Source organism: Equus quagga, chromosome 5, assembly GCF_021613505.1.
Source record: "Equus quagga isolate Etosha38 chromosome 5, UCLA_HA_Equagga_1.0, whole genome shotgun sequence".
NCBI classification, from domain to species: Eukaryota; Metazoa; Chordata; class Mammalia; order Perissodactyla; family Equidae; genus Equus; species Equus quagga.
Window position 1 is genome coordinate 31,715,219 of NC_060271.1, and position 15,015 is coordinate 31,730,233.

General features: G+C 47.3%; 1 protein-coding gene across 15 annotated transcripts in view; it reads left to right on the top strand.

Moving 5' to 3' along the window:
- Positions 1–15,015, top strand: part of LUZP1 (leucine zipper protein 1) — an 84,681-nt gene that overhangs the window by 53,053 nt on the left and 16,613 nt on the right. Inside the window, exon 4 of one of the 15 annotated variants that reach the window (XM_046662947.1) lies at positions 9,841–9,991. The exons of the other annotated variants lie outside the window; for them this stretch is intronic. The gene's annotated coding sequence lies outside the window, so the exon portion shown is untranslated. The remainder of the gene's footprint in view (positions 1–9,840; positions 9,992–15,015) is intronic. 15 annotated transcript variants of the gene reach the window in all.

Below are 15,015 nucleotides of genomic sequence, written 5' to 3' on the forward strand. Positions count from 1 at the left end.
TACTTTAGTCTCTTTTTATTGGAGCACTACTTTTTTTTTTTTAATATACTTGACGAATTTTGGGGGTAAAATAATAATTTTCATCCACAAAACTGATTACATGTACCAATTATACATAGAGTATTTTGCTAGATGGTGGGACTTAGATTCTGATGATAAAATTGGCCACTCACTGCATGCCTAGCACAGTTCTCGCAGCTAAGTACACAGCATTAAACGAAACAGAAAGTCCTGCTTTCAAGAACGATATTCTAATGAGTAGAAACAGATAAAAACAAATGAATAACTGGATATAAACAAACAAACAAATAGGTAAATAGATAAGTAACACCCCCTCATGATAGGTGCTCAGCAAAACACAGGCAGGGTGTGGTGCTAGAGAGAGATGGGGGCTGAGGGGTTGCCGCTTTCTATAGGTGATCAGGGAAGGCCCCTGATGAAGTGATATTTTAAGCCAAGATCTGAAAGAAGTGAGGGATCCAGCCAGGGAGATGCGTCTGGGAGAAAAGCATCCCAGGCAGGGGCAAGAGCAAGTGTAAAAGCCCTGAGGTGTGAGTGTGACTTGTCCTGTCCGAGGCCCCGCGGAGGCCAGTGTGGCTGGAGTGTGTGGCAGGGAAAGAGCAGTAGGAGACGAGAGCAGAGAAGCAGCGAGGCCCGGGGCATGTTGGGCCTTAGAGCCCAGAGCGCGTGGTGCGGGAGGCCCGGACCACACAGTGAGGCCCGGGCTGCGGGGCTTTAGAGCCCAGATCACGTAGTGAGGCCGGCCTGGAGTGCGTGGTGCGGGAGGCCTGGAGCACACAGCGAGGCCCTGGGCACGGGGCCTTAGAGCCTGGGCTAGGCCTCTGGAGGGCATTTTATTCTAGGCGAGATGGGAGCCTCTGCAGAGTGGAGAAGAGAGGAGCGACAGATCTGACTTGTGTTTGAAAGGCTTACTCTGGTTGCTGTGGGGATAGCCTGTGGGGGGAGGTGGGCTCTGGCTGAAGCAGGAGACCAGGTCGGTGGAAGCTTTTTCAGTCAGTGGACAGGGGAGGGGTGATGGTGGGTAGCCGGAGAGTAATGGGTTCTGGACGTATTTTGAAGGCAGGATCAAATTCTAATTTGCACCATATGCCTGCAAAAGAAAGAAAAATTGAGTCCTGTATTTAGACTATCAAAAATTAGTTAGATTTAATAGCAGTTTATTTGAAAAAAATTCAGTATGAACCTACAAACTGGTAATGCGGCCGCCAGATGAGTGCCCGCCGTCCTGGCTTCGTTCACACCGGGTTGAGCAGGTCGTCTTTAGATCCCCCCACCTCTCTACCCCGCTGTTCCTGTCTGAGCTCAGGCCCTCACCCTGCCTCCTGCCCGGACTGGTACGATAGCACCTTAGTTTATGCTGTCAGAATGTTCTTTTAAAATGCAGTTCTGATTATGTTACTTCCGTGCTTAAATCCCTTTGTCCAAAACAGGTTGCAGATCTGCTTTCTGTATCCAGAGTTCGCAGGCATGAAGGGTGTGTTTCGGTGGGTCTACACAGCAGTGTTATTTTTATTTCCTTTTTAAAAAGCTTTAAATTAGTTGACTCCTTTTGAGACATTTCATATGAAAGCAGAGCCCGCTCTCCCCTCTTAGCCGTCGTCCTCCCGGGCCCCGCCCCTCGTTTACACGACTCACCTGGTCTCTTCGCCGATGCCTGTGCAGCTTTGGCACAAAGGCTCAGTATCTTTCCTCGAATAGAGTGTCCAGATCTGACCCCAGTTCCCTGGGTGTAGTCTGGCCAGTACAAAACACAATAAGACTGTTACCTTCATTTATTTACCAAACATTTAAAAGGGTCCTACATTGTCCCATCACAGTATTCAGTGCCCAGCCCAGAAAAACAAGGATGACACAGTCCCTGCTGTCAGAGCTCAGGGCCCAGCAGAGGCCCACGGATAGAGAAGCAGGTCAGCCTCGTGCGCACAGTGATAGAAGCATCTACAAAGTTGAGGGTGGTGCACTTGTGTTGGGGGAGCGGCTGTTTGCAAAGGCTTCGGAGAACAGGGGCCCCAGGGAGACGTTCACGGTCAGGATGGGGCAGAGGAGGCTTGGAAGGAGGAGGGAGAAAGGGGAATTCTAAATTCCCCCCAAAGTGTTCCTCCAATACCGGCTCAGCCTCTGCACTGGCGCTGAGATTTCAGGGGCTTCCATGTCACACCCTGTCCTCACTCCAGCCTCGTCAGTTCGCTGCTCTGCTCGGCCCCTTGTGCCTCTCACGGCAGTTCTACTGGCTGACTTAGTTTCCCAAATGCAGCGTTGTTTTGTCTGCCCCTTTCCTCTCTCCCTCTGTCTCCCTCTGTCTCCCTCTGTCTCCCTCTGTCTCCCTTTCTCTCCCTCTGTCTCCCTTTCTCTCCCTCTGTCTCCCTCTCTCTCTCTCTCCCTCTCTCCCTCCCTCCCTCCCTCTCTCCCTCCTTCTCACCTTCCCCCCTCCCCTCCTACCCTCCTTTTATACCCTCCCTCAACAATTCTCTTATACCCTTTATGTCCCAAACACCATTCAAAGTGCTGGAGACACAGCAGTAAAAACAGCTACAAACCCAAGAAACCCCATCTCTGATCTCATTAATTTTACATTCTGGTAAAAGGAGTCAGACAGTAAACAAATTCGCCAGTAATCAGGTGGTTAAATGTGCTGAGGAGAGAGGTAAGTAGGATGTCTTAGCGCAGAGCTGTCCGCAGGTGGAAGGAGTCGCCTTGGGAGGAAGTGAGTGTCCTTGCGCTCGGTGGACACGTTTGAGCCGGAGCCGGATGGCTTCTGCGTGGAGGGCAAGCCTGGATCAGATGGTCTGAATCCTTTCCAACCTGGAGAATCTCTGCATGCTAGTTGGGCTGCTGATTCTGAGGTCTGCATATCTAAAATACATGAATTTGGATTCTGGGAAAAATCATCTAAGCCCAGTAATTAGAACAGAAACTCTCAAGAAGTGGTGGTGAGCTGTGGACAGCCTAAGGTTTTAAGAAGGTAAATAGCTGGTCAGGAGGAAGCTGCTTAAAAATAGTTTTCCCATTTTCCTTTAGATCAGGAGATGGCAAGCTGGTCCTCAGGCCCCACTGCCTGTTTTTGTAAATAAAGTTTAATTGAAACAGCCGTGTCATTCGCTTATGTGGTGTGCGTGCTGCTTCGTGCCACGGCGGCAGAGTTGAGTAGTCGAGGCAGAGACCTTAGGTCCTACAAAGCCTAGAACACTTGCTGTCAAACTAGCTTGTCTCCTTACATGTGTGCCATGCTAACTTGAAAGAAGTTTGCCGACCCTGCTTTCCTTGACGCTTGGGAACAGGAGTGACTCCTGGCTGCTGTGTTGGGGAGGGGGCAGGGCAAGTTTGCTGATGGTCTGTGTTCGACCTTTAGACCTTCAGACTAGGACAGGAGGAAGCGCCAGCCTTCAGGGTGCTGGACAGGGCCCCTTGGCACTGGGTTCTAGAACTTTGGCAGAAAGGGGCCCGCAGGAGAGACGGTTGGTGCTGTATCTTTCTAGTAGGAATTGGAACTGAGCCAGACACGTGACAGGGGGAACTTGGCATTAAAGGATGGGACCACCCTTCCCTCTCTTCACTTCCCTGATTTCTGAGGTTTAACATAAACAGTTTCCTTCCCAGACCCACCCTCGGGCACCATGAAGCCCTTCTGAGCTTCCGGGCACATGTGTCAGACTGCAGAACGCACTGAGCGAGGAGAGCGGGGGCGGAGGACGGAGCAGAGGGTGGGCACCCAGCGGGGTGGGCCGGAAGGCGTCCTTGTTGTTTATAATTGGTTCTCTCTTCCTGGTTCCTTAAAGGCAGGGGTCAGGTCTTGATCTCTTTCATCACTCGGCAAGATGCTGGAGGCATCTTAGATGTTGCACAGGTGGCAGCTGAGTGAACGAATGTCACCTGGTAAACGTGCTTCCCGGGGCAGGTCCTGGGAAGAGAGGCATTACCCCTTCCCTTCGTGGAGGGTCCTGGAGGTACCAAGCCATTTCTTTCTCTGACTGTGCTTAGGGCCAAAGGTCAGAGGTAAGTGACACCCTCATGCCGTTTTCCTTCCATTTCCTTCTTTGAGACAGAAGGCTCGTCTTAGCGAGTCGCTCTTCCAGGAGGATGCTGCCTCATGAAGCCTACCTTAGATACACACAGGACTTTTCAGAGTGCTTCTGCTGACTTTATTTTTTGCTGTGAGGTAGGTCAGGTTGATATTCTTTTATTTTTTCAGAGGAAGAAGCTGAGGCATAGAGAAGATCAATGACTTGGCCAAACAGGGTAGCATTCTTGAAAGAATCTGGACTTTGGACGTAGACTTGGGCTCGCCATCTGGCCATCCTTCTCACTAGCTGTGACCTTGGGCAAGTGTGAGGGTCCCCATCCCATAAGGTTATTGTGAAGGTCGAATAGAGTTAGTAACAGCTACTGTTTGTTGTGACTTATGAGCAAGGCATTCTGCTCAGCGCTCTCCGTGCCGGGACCACCATATCATCCGCGTGTGGATGAGAAAACCTCAGGGAAGTGATTTAGGGAAAAGTAAACAGTGCATCTTGGATTCCCAGAGAAAGCACGTGTATTAAGTACTGACTGTATTATCCGTGGTAGGTAGAGTAGTGCTCGATTTGTGGTTGTCCTTTATTTGTTCCCTTGATACTTTTTGGTTGTTATTGGTCTGTGTATAATAAGAACTCCTCCCTTTGTACAAACTCTTCAGAGTTCGTAGGGAGGTGATTTTGCACGACGGGAAGAGTCCTGGGTACAGAGGCAGGAGACTGAAGTCCTTGGCTTTGAGTTGCTGGAGAAATCACATTTACTTCTGATCACAGTTCCTTCATTTTGAAAGTGAGGGGACTGGGCCAGTCCCAGCTGGTTTTATTGTACCTAGAGCAGCAGAGCTTTCTTTACCATCATGTGGGGGCGCCCAGTGTGTTAAGAAGCCGGAATCAGTTGCTTTGGTTGACCAAGGAGAGAAGGAGCCCGGAGTCCGGCCTGCTCGGGCCTTCTCCCCGCCTGCTTTCCCCTCCGTGACCCCTGAGGGGATTTGCTGAGCCCGGTTTGAAAACCAATGGACTAAATATCTTTTAACTACGTTCTGGCTCTGAAATCCTGTTCTGAGGAGTGGAAGAAGATCCAGAAATATTTTCTGCTGCTTCTCCAACGCTGGGTCCAATAACTAGAGCTAGACAGCCTGTGAGTGATTTGCGGTTTTTATGTCCCATTTCCATGGTGTAGACCTGACAGCCAGAAGTGGCATTGTCTAGCAGGGAAAGCCCTGTGACACGACACTGTGCAGGCGGCTGGGGGCTCCAGATGAGGTCATCCAGGCCTCGCCCCGGGACCTGATGTCTGTGCCAGCTGGGTCTGCGCTTGCCCGCTGTTTTCTCCTTTGTAACCTGTGAGTAGTTCACTTACATCATTTTTACTATTTTCTGTTAATGGTTAGTGCCAAAGGGTGCCCAGCCATTTAAGAATTAGGGGGCTCATTCAGCCATTCATTCATCAAATTTTAAGCGTTAATTATGTGCTAGGCTTCCTGCTGGGTACCGAGAACACAGCAGTGAATAAGAAACAGGGTGGAGAGACAAACGAATAAATAAGGCTTGAATGCAGTCTGATAAGTGCTGTGACGGGATCAATACAGCCTCTGTCAGAGCAAGAGAGAGAGGCCCACCTGGCCTGGGGTTTCAGGAAGGAGGCGCTCCAGGAGCTTCCGGGGGTGGGGGGCCTACTGTTTAAGGTGAGATGTGAAGGACCGAGAAACAGTTACCAGTGAAGCGAGTAACAGCCTGGAGGAGAGGAGAAGGCGCAAGGTGGTGGGGCCGCAAGAGAGCACAGCCCGGGTGGCGTCTGCAGCTGAGGCCGAGGAGCTCGCAGGCAGGTCCTGAAGGGCTTCCCCTGCCACGCTGGGGAGTTTGGACTGTAGCCCAAGAGCAGCGAGCATCTTCAAAGGGTTTTGAGTAGCGAAGGGTGATAACTCTTTATATTTCCTCCAAGTGTCCGCTGTAGATTATCCAGGTTTAGCTTTTTCGCTCCTTGTGGCATGTGGGTTGATTCATCTCATGAGTCTTGAACAGAACATATAAAATTGGCACTAAAAGACGAATGAATAAAAAAGCAATATAATTCCTGGACTCCGCTAATTCAGAATTATAGTTTACAGACGAGCCTGTACTCAAGTTTAATATTTCCCTCTTCTGAAAGGGAAAACTGCATATAAACTCGTCTACATGGGATTTGTTGGGGGGAATGTTTCAGTCGGGATGAGCAGGGGTTTTTAAGACAGCTTTATTGAGATAAGATTGATGTATTGTAAAGTTCATCTCTTTCAAGTGTGCAGTTGAACGGCCTTCCGGCATGTTTACGAGGCTGAGCTCTTGTAAAGCCTGTGTGGAAGCGTCGTCTGTTTGTCTTCCAACAACTGCTCTGCCAATACCGAGCCTTTGTAGCTACTCATGTAAAGTGTTCCGTGGCCCCTGCTGAATTCACTCCCTCATCCCCTCCACCCTGTGTGTGAACTGGTAAGGGTGTTTACTGTACCACTAGGCAAAAGGCGGAAAACACGTGTTTTTGTGTGTGGCCCTCAAAGTAGGAAAAGTGGATGGGAATAAGGGAAAAGGTTTCTTTCTTATAAAAATATATAAATGTAGGCGCTGCCCGCATGGCGCAGCGGTTAAGTTCGCACCTTCTGTTTCAGTGGCCCGGGGTTCAGCGGTTCGGATCCTGGCCATGCTGTGGCAGGTGTTCCACATATAAAGTAGAGAAAGATGGGCACGGATGTTAGCTCAGGGCCAGTCTTCCTCAGCAAAAAGAGGAGGATTGGCAGCCAATGTTAGCTCAGGGCTAATCTTCCTCAAAAGAAAAATATATATATTTTTGAGAATGAGGAAGCATGTAGGCTGGGAAAAGAAGGGGAGACCAAAAGAAGGAAAGACGAGAGGACGGAGAAAGATGTACTCAGGGAGGCAGAGTGGTGGAGAGGGCAGGGTCTGGAGGGAGGCTGACTTCCCAGCACCTCCGAGGCCTTGGTGGTGGTTATGGGCTGAGCAGGGGCTCCACCTGGTGGCTCCCGGCTCACAGTGCAATCAGTGGAAGGGATCGGTTTGCAGAGAAGCAGGCATTTGGCATCTCCTCGAATCCCACTTAATGTTTCTCTTTTGCCCTGGGTTTTCTTAAAGGATCGTTGTTGTGTCACCTTTTCTCTCTTATGGCTCAGACCGTGTTCCCTCTCTCCTTTCCCCTCTTTTTAAATTGAATCTTATCGGACTACGTCATCTAGTACCCTTATTGCTGCTGTCATCTGCTGGCGCTCGGGTCACCACCCCTAACTTCTCAGGGCCTTGAGCTTGGTTAACGCGCTGTCCCCATCACTGGCCGGGGCCGTCTGTGCTGCTGTCAGGTGCGGCGTGCGGACCCTTGCAGCACCTTCTCCTCTCAGCCATTTCTCTCTCCAGTGATTTCCTTTCCCCTCCTCCCCACCCCCAGCATTCCCACCATCATACTTTAGCTTTTTTATTTTCATTTTTTTGTTAACACTATTTTTTTAGGGCAGTTTCAGTCCACAGCAAAATTGAGGGGAAGCTACCAAGATTTCCCATGTACTCCCTGCTCCCACACACGCACAGCCTCCCCCATTATCACATCCCCCACCTGAGGGGTACATTTGTTACAACTGATGAGCCTACGTTCACATCATGGTCACCAAAGTCCCCAGTTTACATTCCGGTTCGCTCTTGGCGTTGTACACTCTGAGGGTTTGAACACGTGTGTAATGTGTATCCACCGTTAGAGTATCACAGAGTAGTTTCACTGCCCTAAAAATCCCAGTGCTGTGCCCACCTGCTCACATCTTAGTGTTTGACGTCACCACTTCCTGCAGCCCCTCGGTAACTTCAGTTCCCCGAAGTCCCTCTCTGATTACGGTCTCCCGTCGTTCAGGCTCACTCCCGCTAGTACCCTGGCTCCAACATCCTTCAGCCCTCATTGGGACCTTCCGTTGATTGGTCCTATTGCAGTGTCAGTGTTTTCCACGTGTTCTTAATGTTCTCGTCCCTCTTTACCGACTGAGCTGAAGTTCCCTCGCACACGCCTGCAATTCCCTCATCCTTCTCTTGCTTTGTTAGACTCACAGAGCCCCAACCCTGGTTCAGTCTGGCCATCTCCTCGGGGCCTTCTTCTGGTCGGCTGAACAAGACTGGGTGTAAAAACACAACCTGCTGCTTGGTTTCACTGTAACTCATAACGTGCATTTCCAGGGGGCCAGAAAGTTGCCTGGCAGTCATTCTGTATTTTCCACTCACCTAGATGACCTGTAGTACTCTCGCCCTGGCGTCACTTTAAGATGACCTTGCTCTCTACTTCAGTGAAGAAGCCACAACACTCAGAAGAGAGCTTCACCAGACTCCTGTCACTGTGCCTGCCTTCACCTGCCCACTGACACCCGTGCCCACGTGCTCCGCCCTCCCGCCCGGCACCACGGGTGACCGCTGCTCTCTCAGCACTGCTGCTAGAGCCCACTTTCCCGCTTCTGCCCGAGAACATTGCTCCTCTTTCAGAACTTGTCCCATTTTCCCTTTTTCCTGGATCCTATTCTATCAATACGCCAACATGCTTTTTTCTCCATCTTAAGAAAAACCTTTGATACCACTTCTGTCAACGGCCTTCCCACTTTTTGCTCTGGTTTTTAGCAGAATTAAAAAATCATCTGGTATTTGTTATCTCCAATTCATTTCCTTATTTTCTCTCTTAAAGTCATTCTAATAAAGCTTTCATTCACTTCCATCATTTTACCAAACCTGCTCTTCAGAGTGACGTCCACGTTGTTAAATTTAATGGTCACTTCTTAGTCATCTTACGTGAACCATCAGCTTCACTTGACAGAATTGAGCTCTTCTTCTTTTTTTTTTTTTTGAGGAAGATCAGCCCTGAGCTAACATTTGCTGCCAGTCCTCCTCTTTTTGCTGAGGAAGACTGGCCCTGAGCTAACATCCGTGCCCATCTTCCTCTACTTTATATGTGAGACACCTGCCAGAGCATGGCTTGCCAAGTGATGCCACGTCCACATCGGGGATCCAAACTGGTGAACCCCGGGCCGCCGAAGTGGAACGTGCGCACTTAACCGCTGCGCCACCGGGCTGGGCCCTGAGCTCTTCTTGAAAGACGTTCTTTGCTAGGTTTCCACAGAACTCTGCGCTCCGCCACGTTTCCTTCCGCCCCGCTGCCTTTGCGCTTGTCTCCTCTGCTGGTCATTCTAGGGCTCTGCCAGTAAACGAGCATGGTCACCTTGGGGCTCAGACCTTTGCCGTCTCGTTTCCCTGTATTCGCTCAGTTCCTTGACAGTCTCGTCCAGATCATGGCTTTATAAGCCATCTATTTGTTGTTGACTCCCAGATTTATTCTTCAGCCCATTCTCTCGCCTGAATTCCAGATATATATGTTCAACAGCCTCTTTAACTCTCCATCTGGACGACTAATACACGTCTCATAAATAACATGTCCCACACTGAACCCCTGACCGTCCTTCTCAGCTGCTCTGTCCACAGACTGCATCACGGGCTGTCGTCCCCGTCTGGACTGATCACCGCTCCGTCCTGCCACAGGTTCAGACCGCAACCCCTGGAGTCATCCTTGCCTCCTCTCTGTCTCCCGCCTCACCTACTCCAGGAGCAAATCCTGTGACTCTACTTTCAAGTGGCCAACACCTGGCCACTTCTTCCCACTCGTGTGGCCACCATCCGGGGCCAGGCCACACTGTCTGTTGCCTGGATTACTGCAGTGCGCTCCTATTTGGCCTTCCTGCTCTCGCCCGCACCCTTTGTAGTCTGTTTTGGCACAGCAGTCATGTCGGTCTTTCTCTCTGTTTAGGTCATCTGTCTCTATTTTCTGTTACTGAGATGCAACACACAGTAGAGTGCACAAACCTTCTATCGCTTGGAGACTTCACATGTAACTGCCGGGACTCTGCCGTCCACAGAGCACGCCCAGCAGCCTCCTTCCAGTCCCTCTCTCCCCAGAGGTAACCACTGTCACCGTGGACTAGTTTTGCTTGTTTTTCAACTATAGATAAATGGAACCATATAGTTCAAATTGACCCCTTTAAAATTCATGTCGGAATATTTCATTCCTCTGCTCAGAACCTTTTGATGGTTCTGTTTCTCAGAGGAGAAACCAGTCCTCCCAGTGACCACCGAGCTTTCCTTGATGATCTCTCCACTTCGTCCACTCCATCTCTTGCTTCTGTCCTTTTCGTTCCTCAGGTCTGGCCGCACCGTCCATGTTCCTTGACTACATTAAGCGCGCTCCTTTTTCTATGCCTTTCTCCTCCATCTTCTCTCTGCCTGGATCATTCTCCTCTAAACATTCTTCGTGGCTTCCTTCAAGTCTCTCCGCAGGTGCCACCTTCTTATTGAGCCCCACCCCAGCTCCCCTATTTAAAATTGCAGTCCTCTCAACAACCCCACTCACTTCTTCCCCCCCTTTAAGATAGATTGTTTTTGTTTATTTATTTACTTATGTAGTATATACGTTGTGTGTGAGGAAGATCGGCCCAGAGCTAACATCCGTTGCCAGTCCTCCTCTTTTTGCTTGAGGAAGATTGTCCCTGAGCTGACATCTGTGGCAGCCTTCCTCCATTTTATATGTGGGACGCCTCCACAGCATGGCCTGACAAGTGGTGTGCAGGTCTGTGCCCGGGATCCAAACTCACAAACCCTGGGCTGCCAAAGCAGAGCGTGCGAACTCAACTACTATGCCACTGGGCTGGCCCCTGTTTTATTTATTATTTTTAATAGACAGTTTTTTTTAGAGACTTTTAGGTTCATAGCAAAATTGAGCAGAAGATGCATAGATTTCCCATGTATCTCCTGCCCCCACACATGCACAGCTTCCCCCATTATTGACATCCCCCACCAAAGTGGTAGATTTGTTACAATTGATGAAGCTGTGTTGACGCATCATTATCACCCAGAGTCCGTAGTTTGCATTATGGTTCACTCTTGGTGTTTTGGACAAATTTATAAGGACATATATCCACCATTATAGTATCATACAGAGTAGTTTCACTGCCCTAAAAATCCTTTGTGCTCCCCCTGTTCACCCCTCCCTCACCCCTGATCTTTTTATTGTCTCCATAGTTTTGCCTTTTCCAGAAGGTCATATAGTTGGGATCATACAGTATGTAGCCTTTTCAGATTGGCTTCTTTTACTTAATAACATGCATTTAAGGCCCCTCTGTGTCTTTTCACAGCTTGATAGCTCATTTCTTTTTAGCACTGAATAATACTCTGTTGTCTGGATGTCCCACACTCTGTTTATCCACTCACCTACTGAAGGACATTTTGCTTGGTTCCAAGTTTTGACAGGTATGAACAGAGCTAGAACCATCTGTGTGCAGGTTTTACTCCTTTGGGTAAATACCAACGAGTGCTATTGCTGGATCGTTTGCTAAGAGAATGTTTAGTTTTGTAAGAAACTACCAAACTGTCTTCCACAGTGTCTGTACCATTTTGTGTTCCCACCAGGAAAGTGTGAGCGTTCCTGTTGCTCCACGTCCTCACCAGCATCTGGTGTCGTCAGTGTTTCAGATTTTAGCCATTCTAATAGGAATGCAGTGGTTATCTTGTTGTTTTAATTTGCATTTCTCTGATGACATATGATATGGAGCATCTTTTCATATGCTTGATTGCCATCTGTATATCTTCTTTGGTGAAGTGTCTGTGATGGGTTTTGGACCATTTTTTAATCAGGTTGTTTGGTTTCTTATTGTTGAGTTTTAAGAGTTCTTTGTATTTTATGGATAACAGTCCTTTATCAGATGTGTCTTTTGCAGAGCAAAAGTTTTAAATTTTAATGAAGTCCAGCTTATCAATTATTTCTTTTATGGATTGTGCCTTTGATTGTATCTAAAAAGTCATTGCCATACCCAAGGTCATCTAGGTTTTCCCCTATGTTATCTTGTATGCGTTTTATAGTCTTATGTTTTACATGTAAGTCTGTGATCCATTTGGAGTTAATCTTTATGAATGGTGTAAGGTCTGTGTCCAGATTGTTGTGCATTTGGATGTCCATTTGTTCCAGCACTATGTGTTGAAAAGACTGTCTTTGCTCCATTGTATTGCTGTCTTTACCTCTTTGTCAAAGATCAGTTGACTATATTTGTGTAGGTCTGTTTCTGGGCTCTGTGTTCTATTCCATTGATTTGTCTATCTTCTCGCAATGACACACTGTCTTGAGTACTGAAGCTTTATAGAAAGTCTTAAAGTTGGGTAGCGTCAGTCCTCCAACTTTGTTCCTTTCTTTCAATATTGTGTTATCAGTTCTGGGTCTTGTGCCTCTCCGTATAAACTTTAGAACCAGTTTGTCTGTATCCACAAAATAACTTGTCGTGATTTTGATTAGGATGACGTTGAATCTATAGTTCAAATTGGAAAAAACTGACATTTGGACAGTATTGAGTCTTCCTATCCATGAACATAGGCTACCTCTTCATTTATTTAATTTTTCTTTGATTCATCAGAGTTTTATAGTTTTAAATTTCTGTCTGATGATTCTAGCCTCTCTGCCATATCTGAGTCTGGTTCTGATGCTTGCTCTGTTTCTTCAAATTGTGTTTTTTGCCTTTGAATATGCTCTGTAATTTTGTGTGGAAATGGGACGTGATGTCCTGGGTGGAAGAACGGAGGTGAGGAGGCCTCTAGTGATGTGGTGGTCAGGTGTGTGGGGACGGGAAGTGTTGGGTTGTCCTACGATTAGGTCTCAGTTTTTTAGTGAGCCTGTGCCCCTGGGCTGTGAACGTCACAAGTGCTTCTAGTTGGTGTCCCTGCCTCCTGCCCCCTGCCTCTTAGGGGGGATGGGACGGCTGGAGTGGGCTGGAGTTGGGTATTCCCTTCCTCCAGGTCAGTCAGGCTTGGGTAAGAGTCCAGTAGGTTAGGCTCTGGTTTCCAGATGGTTCTTTTACCCTCCCCCTGCTGGAAGCACACGGGGGTTTCCTCAGCTTCGCATGAGAACCTGGGGCAGCTTTTGGAGTGTGGCTCACACAGTGGCGCATCCCTCCCAGACTGAGAGCCCCCGTTGTTTTTCACTCTCGGGGTTTTCACACTGAGCCTCCAGCGATTTGTCAATTGCGGTTTTGGTTTCCCTACCCTGGTACTGGTTCCCCTGGAGGTTTCTGCTCTGGTAAATTGTGATTCTCTGTATTCCACTTATCTGTCTGTCTAATTTGAGGGGAAGTGGTTTCTCTGTGACCTCAGTTCTGTGATGGATCTAAGCAGAGTTGATTGTTAGCTTGTTCAGCTTTTTACTTGTTAGGACAAAGTCATGACTTCTAAGCTCCTTACACGCTGGATCAGAAACTGGAGCCTGCCCTGCCTTCTCTATGCTTTTTACTTCTTTCCTGCTTTAAAAACTTTAAAATGATGTTTTATTGTGGTAAACAATGCGTAACAAAGCGTCTCATGTTAAGTGTACAGTTCAGTTTCGTGTGGAGTCTATATTCACATTGTTGTGCAGCCTATCTCTGAAACGGTTTTTATTGCAGAACTGAAACTTTCTCTCATTAAACAAAAACTCCCCATTTCCCCTTCCTCCCAACCCCTGGCAGCCACCGTTCTGCTGTTTCTCTGAATTCTGTAGATTCTGTGCATCTACTTTAGCTACCTCATAAAGTGGAATCATACAGTATTTGTCTTTTGTGACTGGATTACTTCACTTAGCAGTGTCCTCAAGGCTCATCCACGTGGTAGCATGTGTTAGAATTTCCTTCCTTTCTTTTTTTTTTCAATTTTTTTAATTGAGTTATTGATAGGTTACAATCTTGTGAAATTTCAGTTGTACATTAATGTTTGTCAGTCATGTTGTAGGTGCACCACTTCACCCTTTGTGCCCACCCCCCACCCCACCTTTCCCCTGGTATCCACTAAACTGTTCTTGGTCCATAGTTTTAAATTCCTTATATGAGTGGAGTCATACACAGATTATCTTTCTCTCGCTGGCTTATTTCACTTAACATAATTCTCTCAAGGTCCATCCATGTTATTGCAAATGGAATGATTTTGTTCTGTTTTGCAGCTGAGTAGTATTCCATTGTATATATGTACCACATCTTCTTTATCCATTCGTCTGTTGATGGGCACTTAGGTTGCTTCCACGTCTTGGCTATTGTAAACAGTGCTGCAATGAACATTGGGGTGCACAGGACTTTTGGGATTGCTGACTTCAGGCTCTTTGGATAAATACCCAGTAGTGGGATGGCTGGATCGTATGGTAGTTCTATTTTTAGCTTTTTGAGGAATCTCCATACTGTTTTCCATAGTGGCTGCACCAGTTTGCATTCCCACCAGCAGTGTATGAGGGTTCCTTTTTCTCCGCAACCTCTCCAACATTTGTTGCTATTAGTTTTAGATATTTTTGTCATTCTAACGGGTGTAAGGTGATATCTTAGTGTAGTTTTGATTTGCATTTCCCTGATGATCAGCGATGATGAGCATCTTTTCATGTGCCTATTGGCCATCAGTATATCTTCTTTGGAGAAATGTCTGTTCATGTCTCCAGCCCCTTTTTTGATTGGGTTGTTTGATGTTTTGTGGTTGAGTTGCGAGAGTTCTTTATATATTATGGATATTAAGCCTTTGTCAGATATATGACTTGCAAATATTTTTTTCCCGGTTAGTGGGTTGTTTTTTTGTTTCAATCCTGTTTTCATTTGCCTTGAAGAAGCTCTTTAATCTGATGAGGTCCCATTTGTTTATTCTTTCTATTGTTTCCCTTCTCTGAGAAGGCATGGTGTCCGAAAAGATCCTTTTAATGCATAAATCAGTAGCATTTCTATACTCCAGTAATGAACCAACAGAAAAAGAACTCAAGAATACAATACCATTCACAATCGCAACAAAAAGAATAAAATACCTTGGGGTAAATTTAACTAAGGAAGTGAAGGACCTATATAATGAAAATTACAAGGCCTTTTTGAGAGAATTGGATGACGACATAAGGAGATGGAAAGACATTCCATGTACATGGATTGGAAGAATAAACATAGTTAAA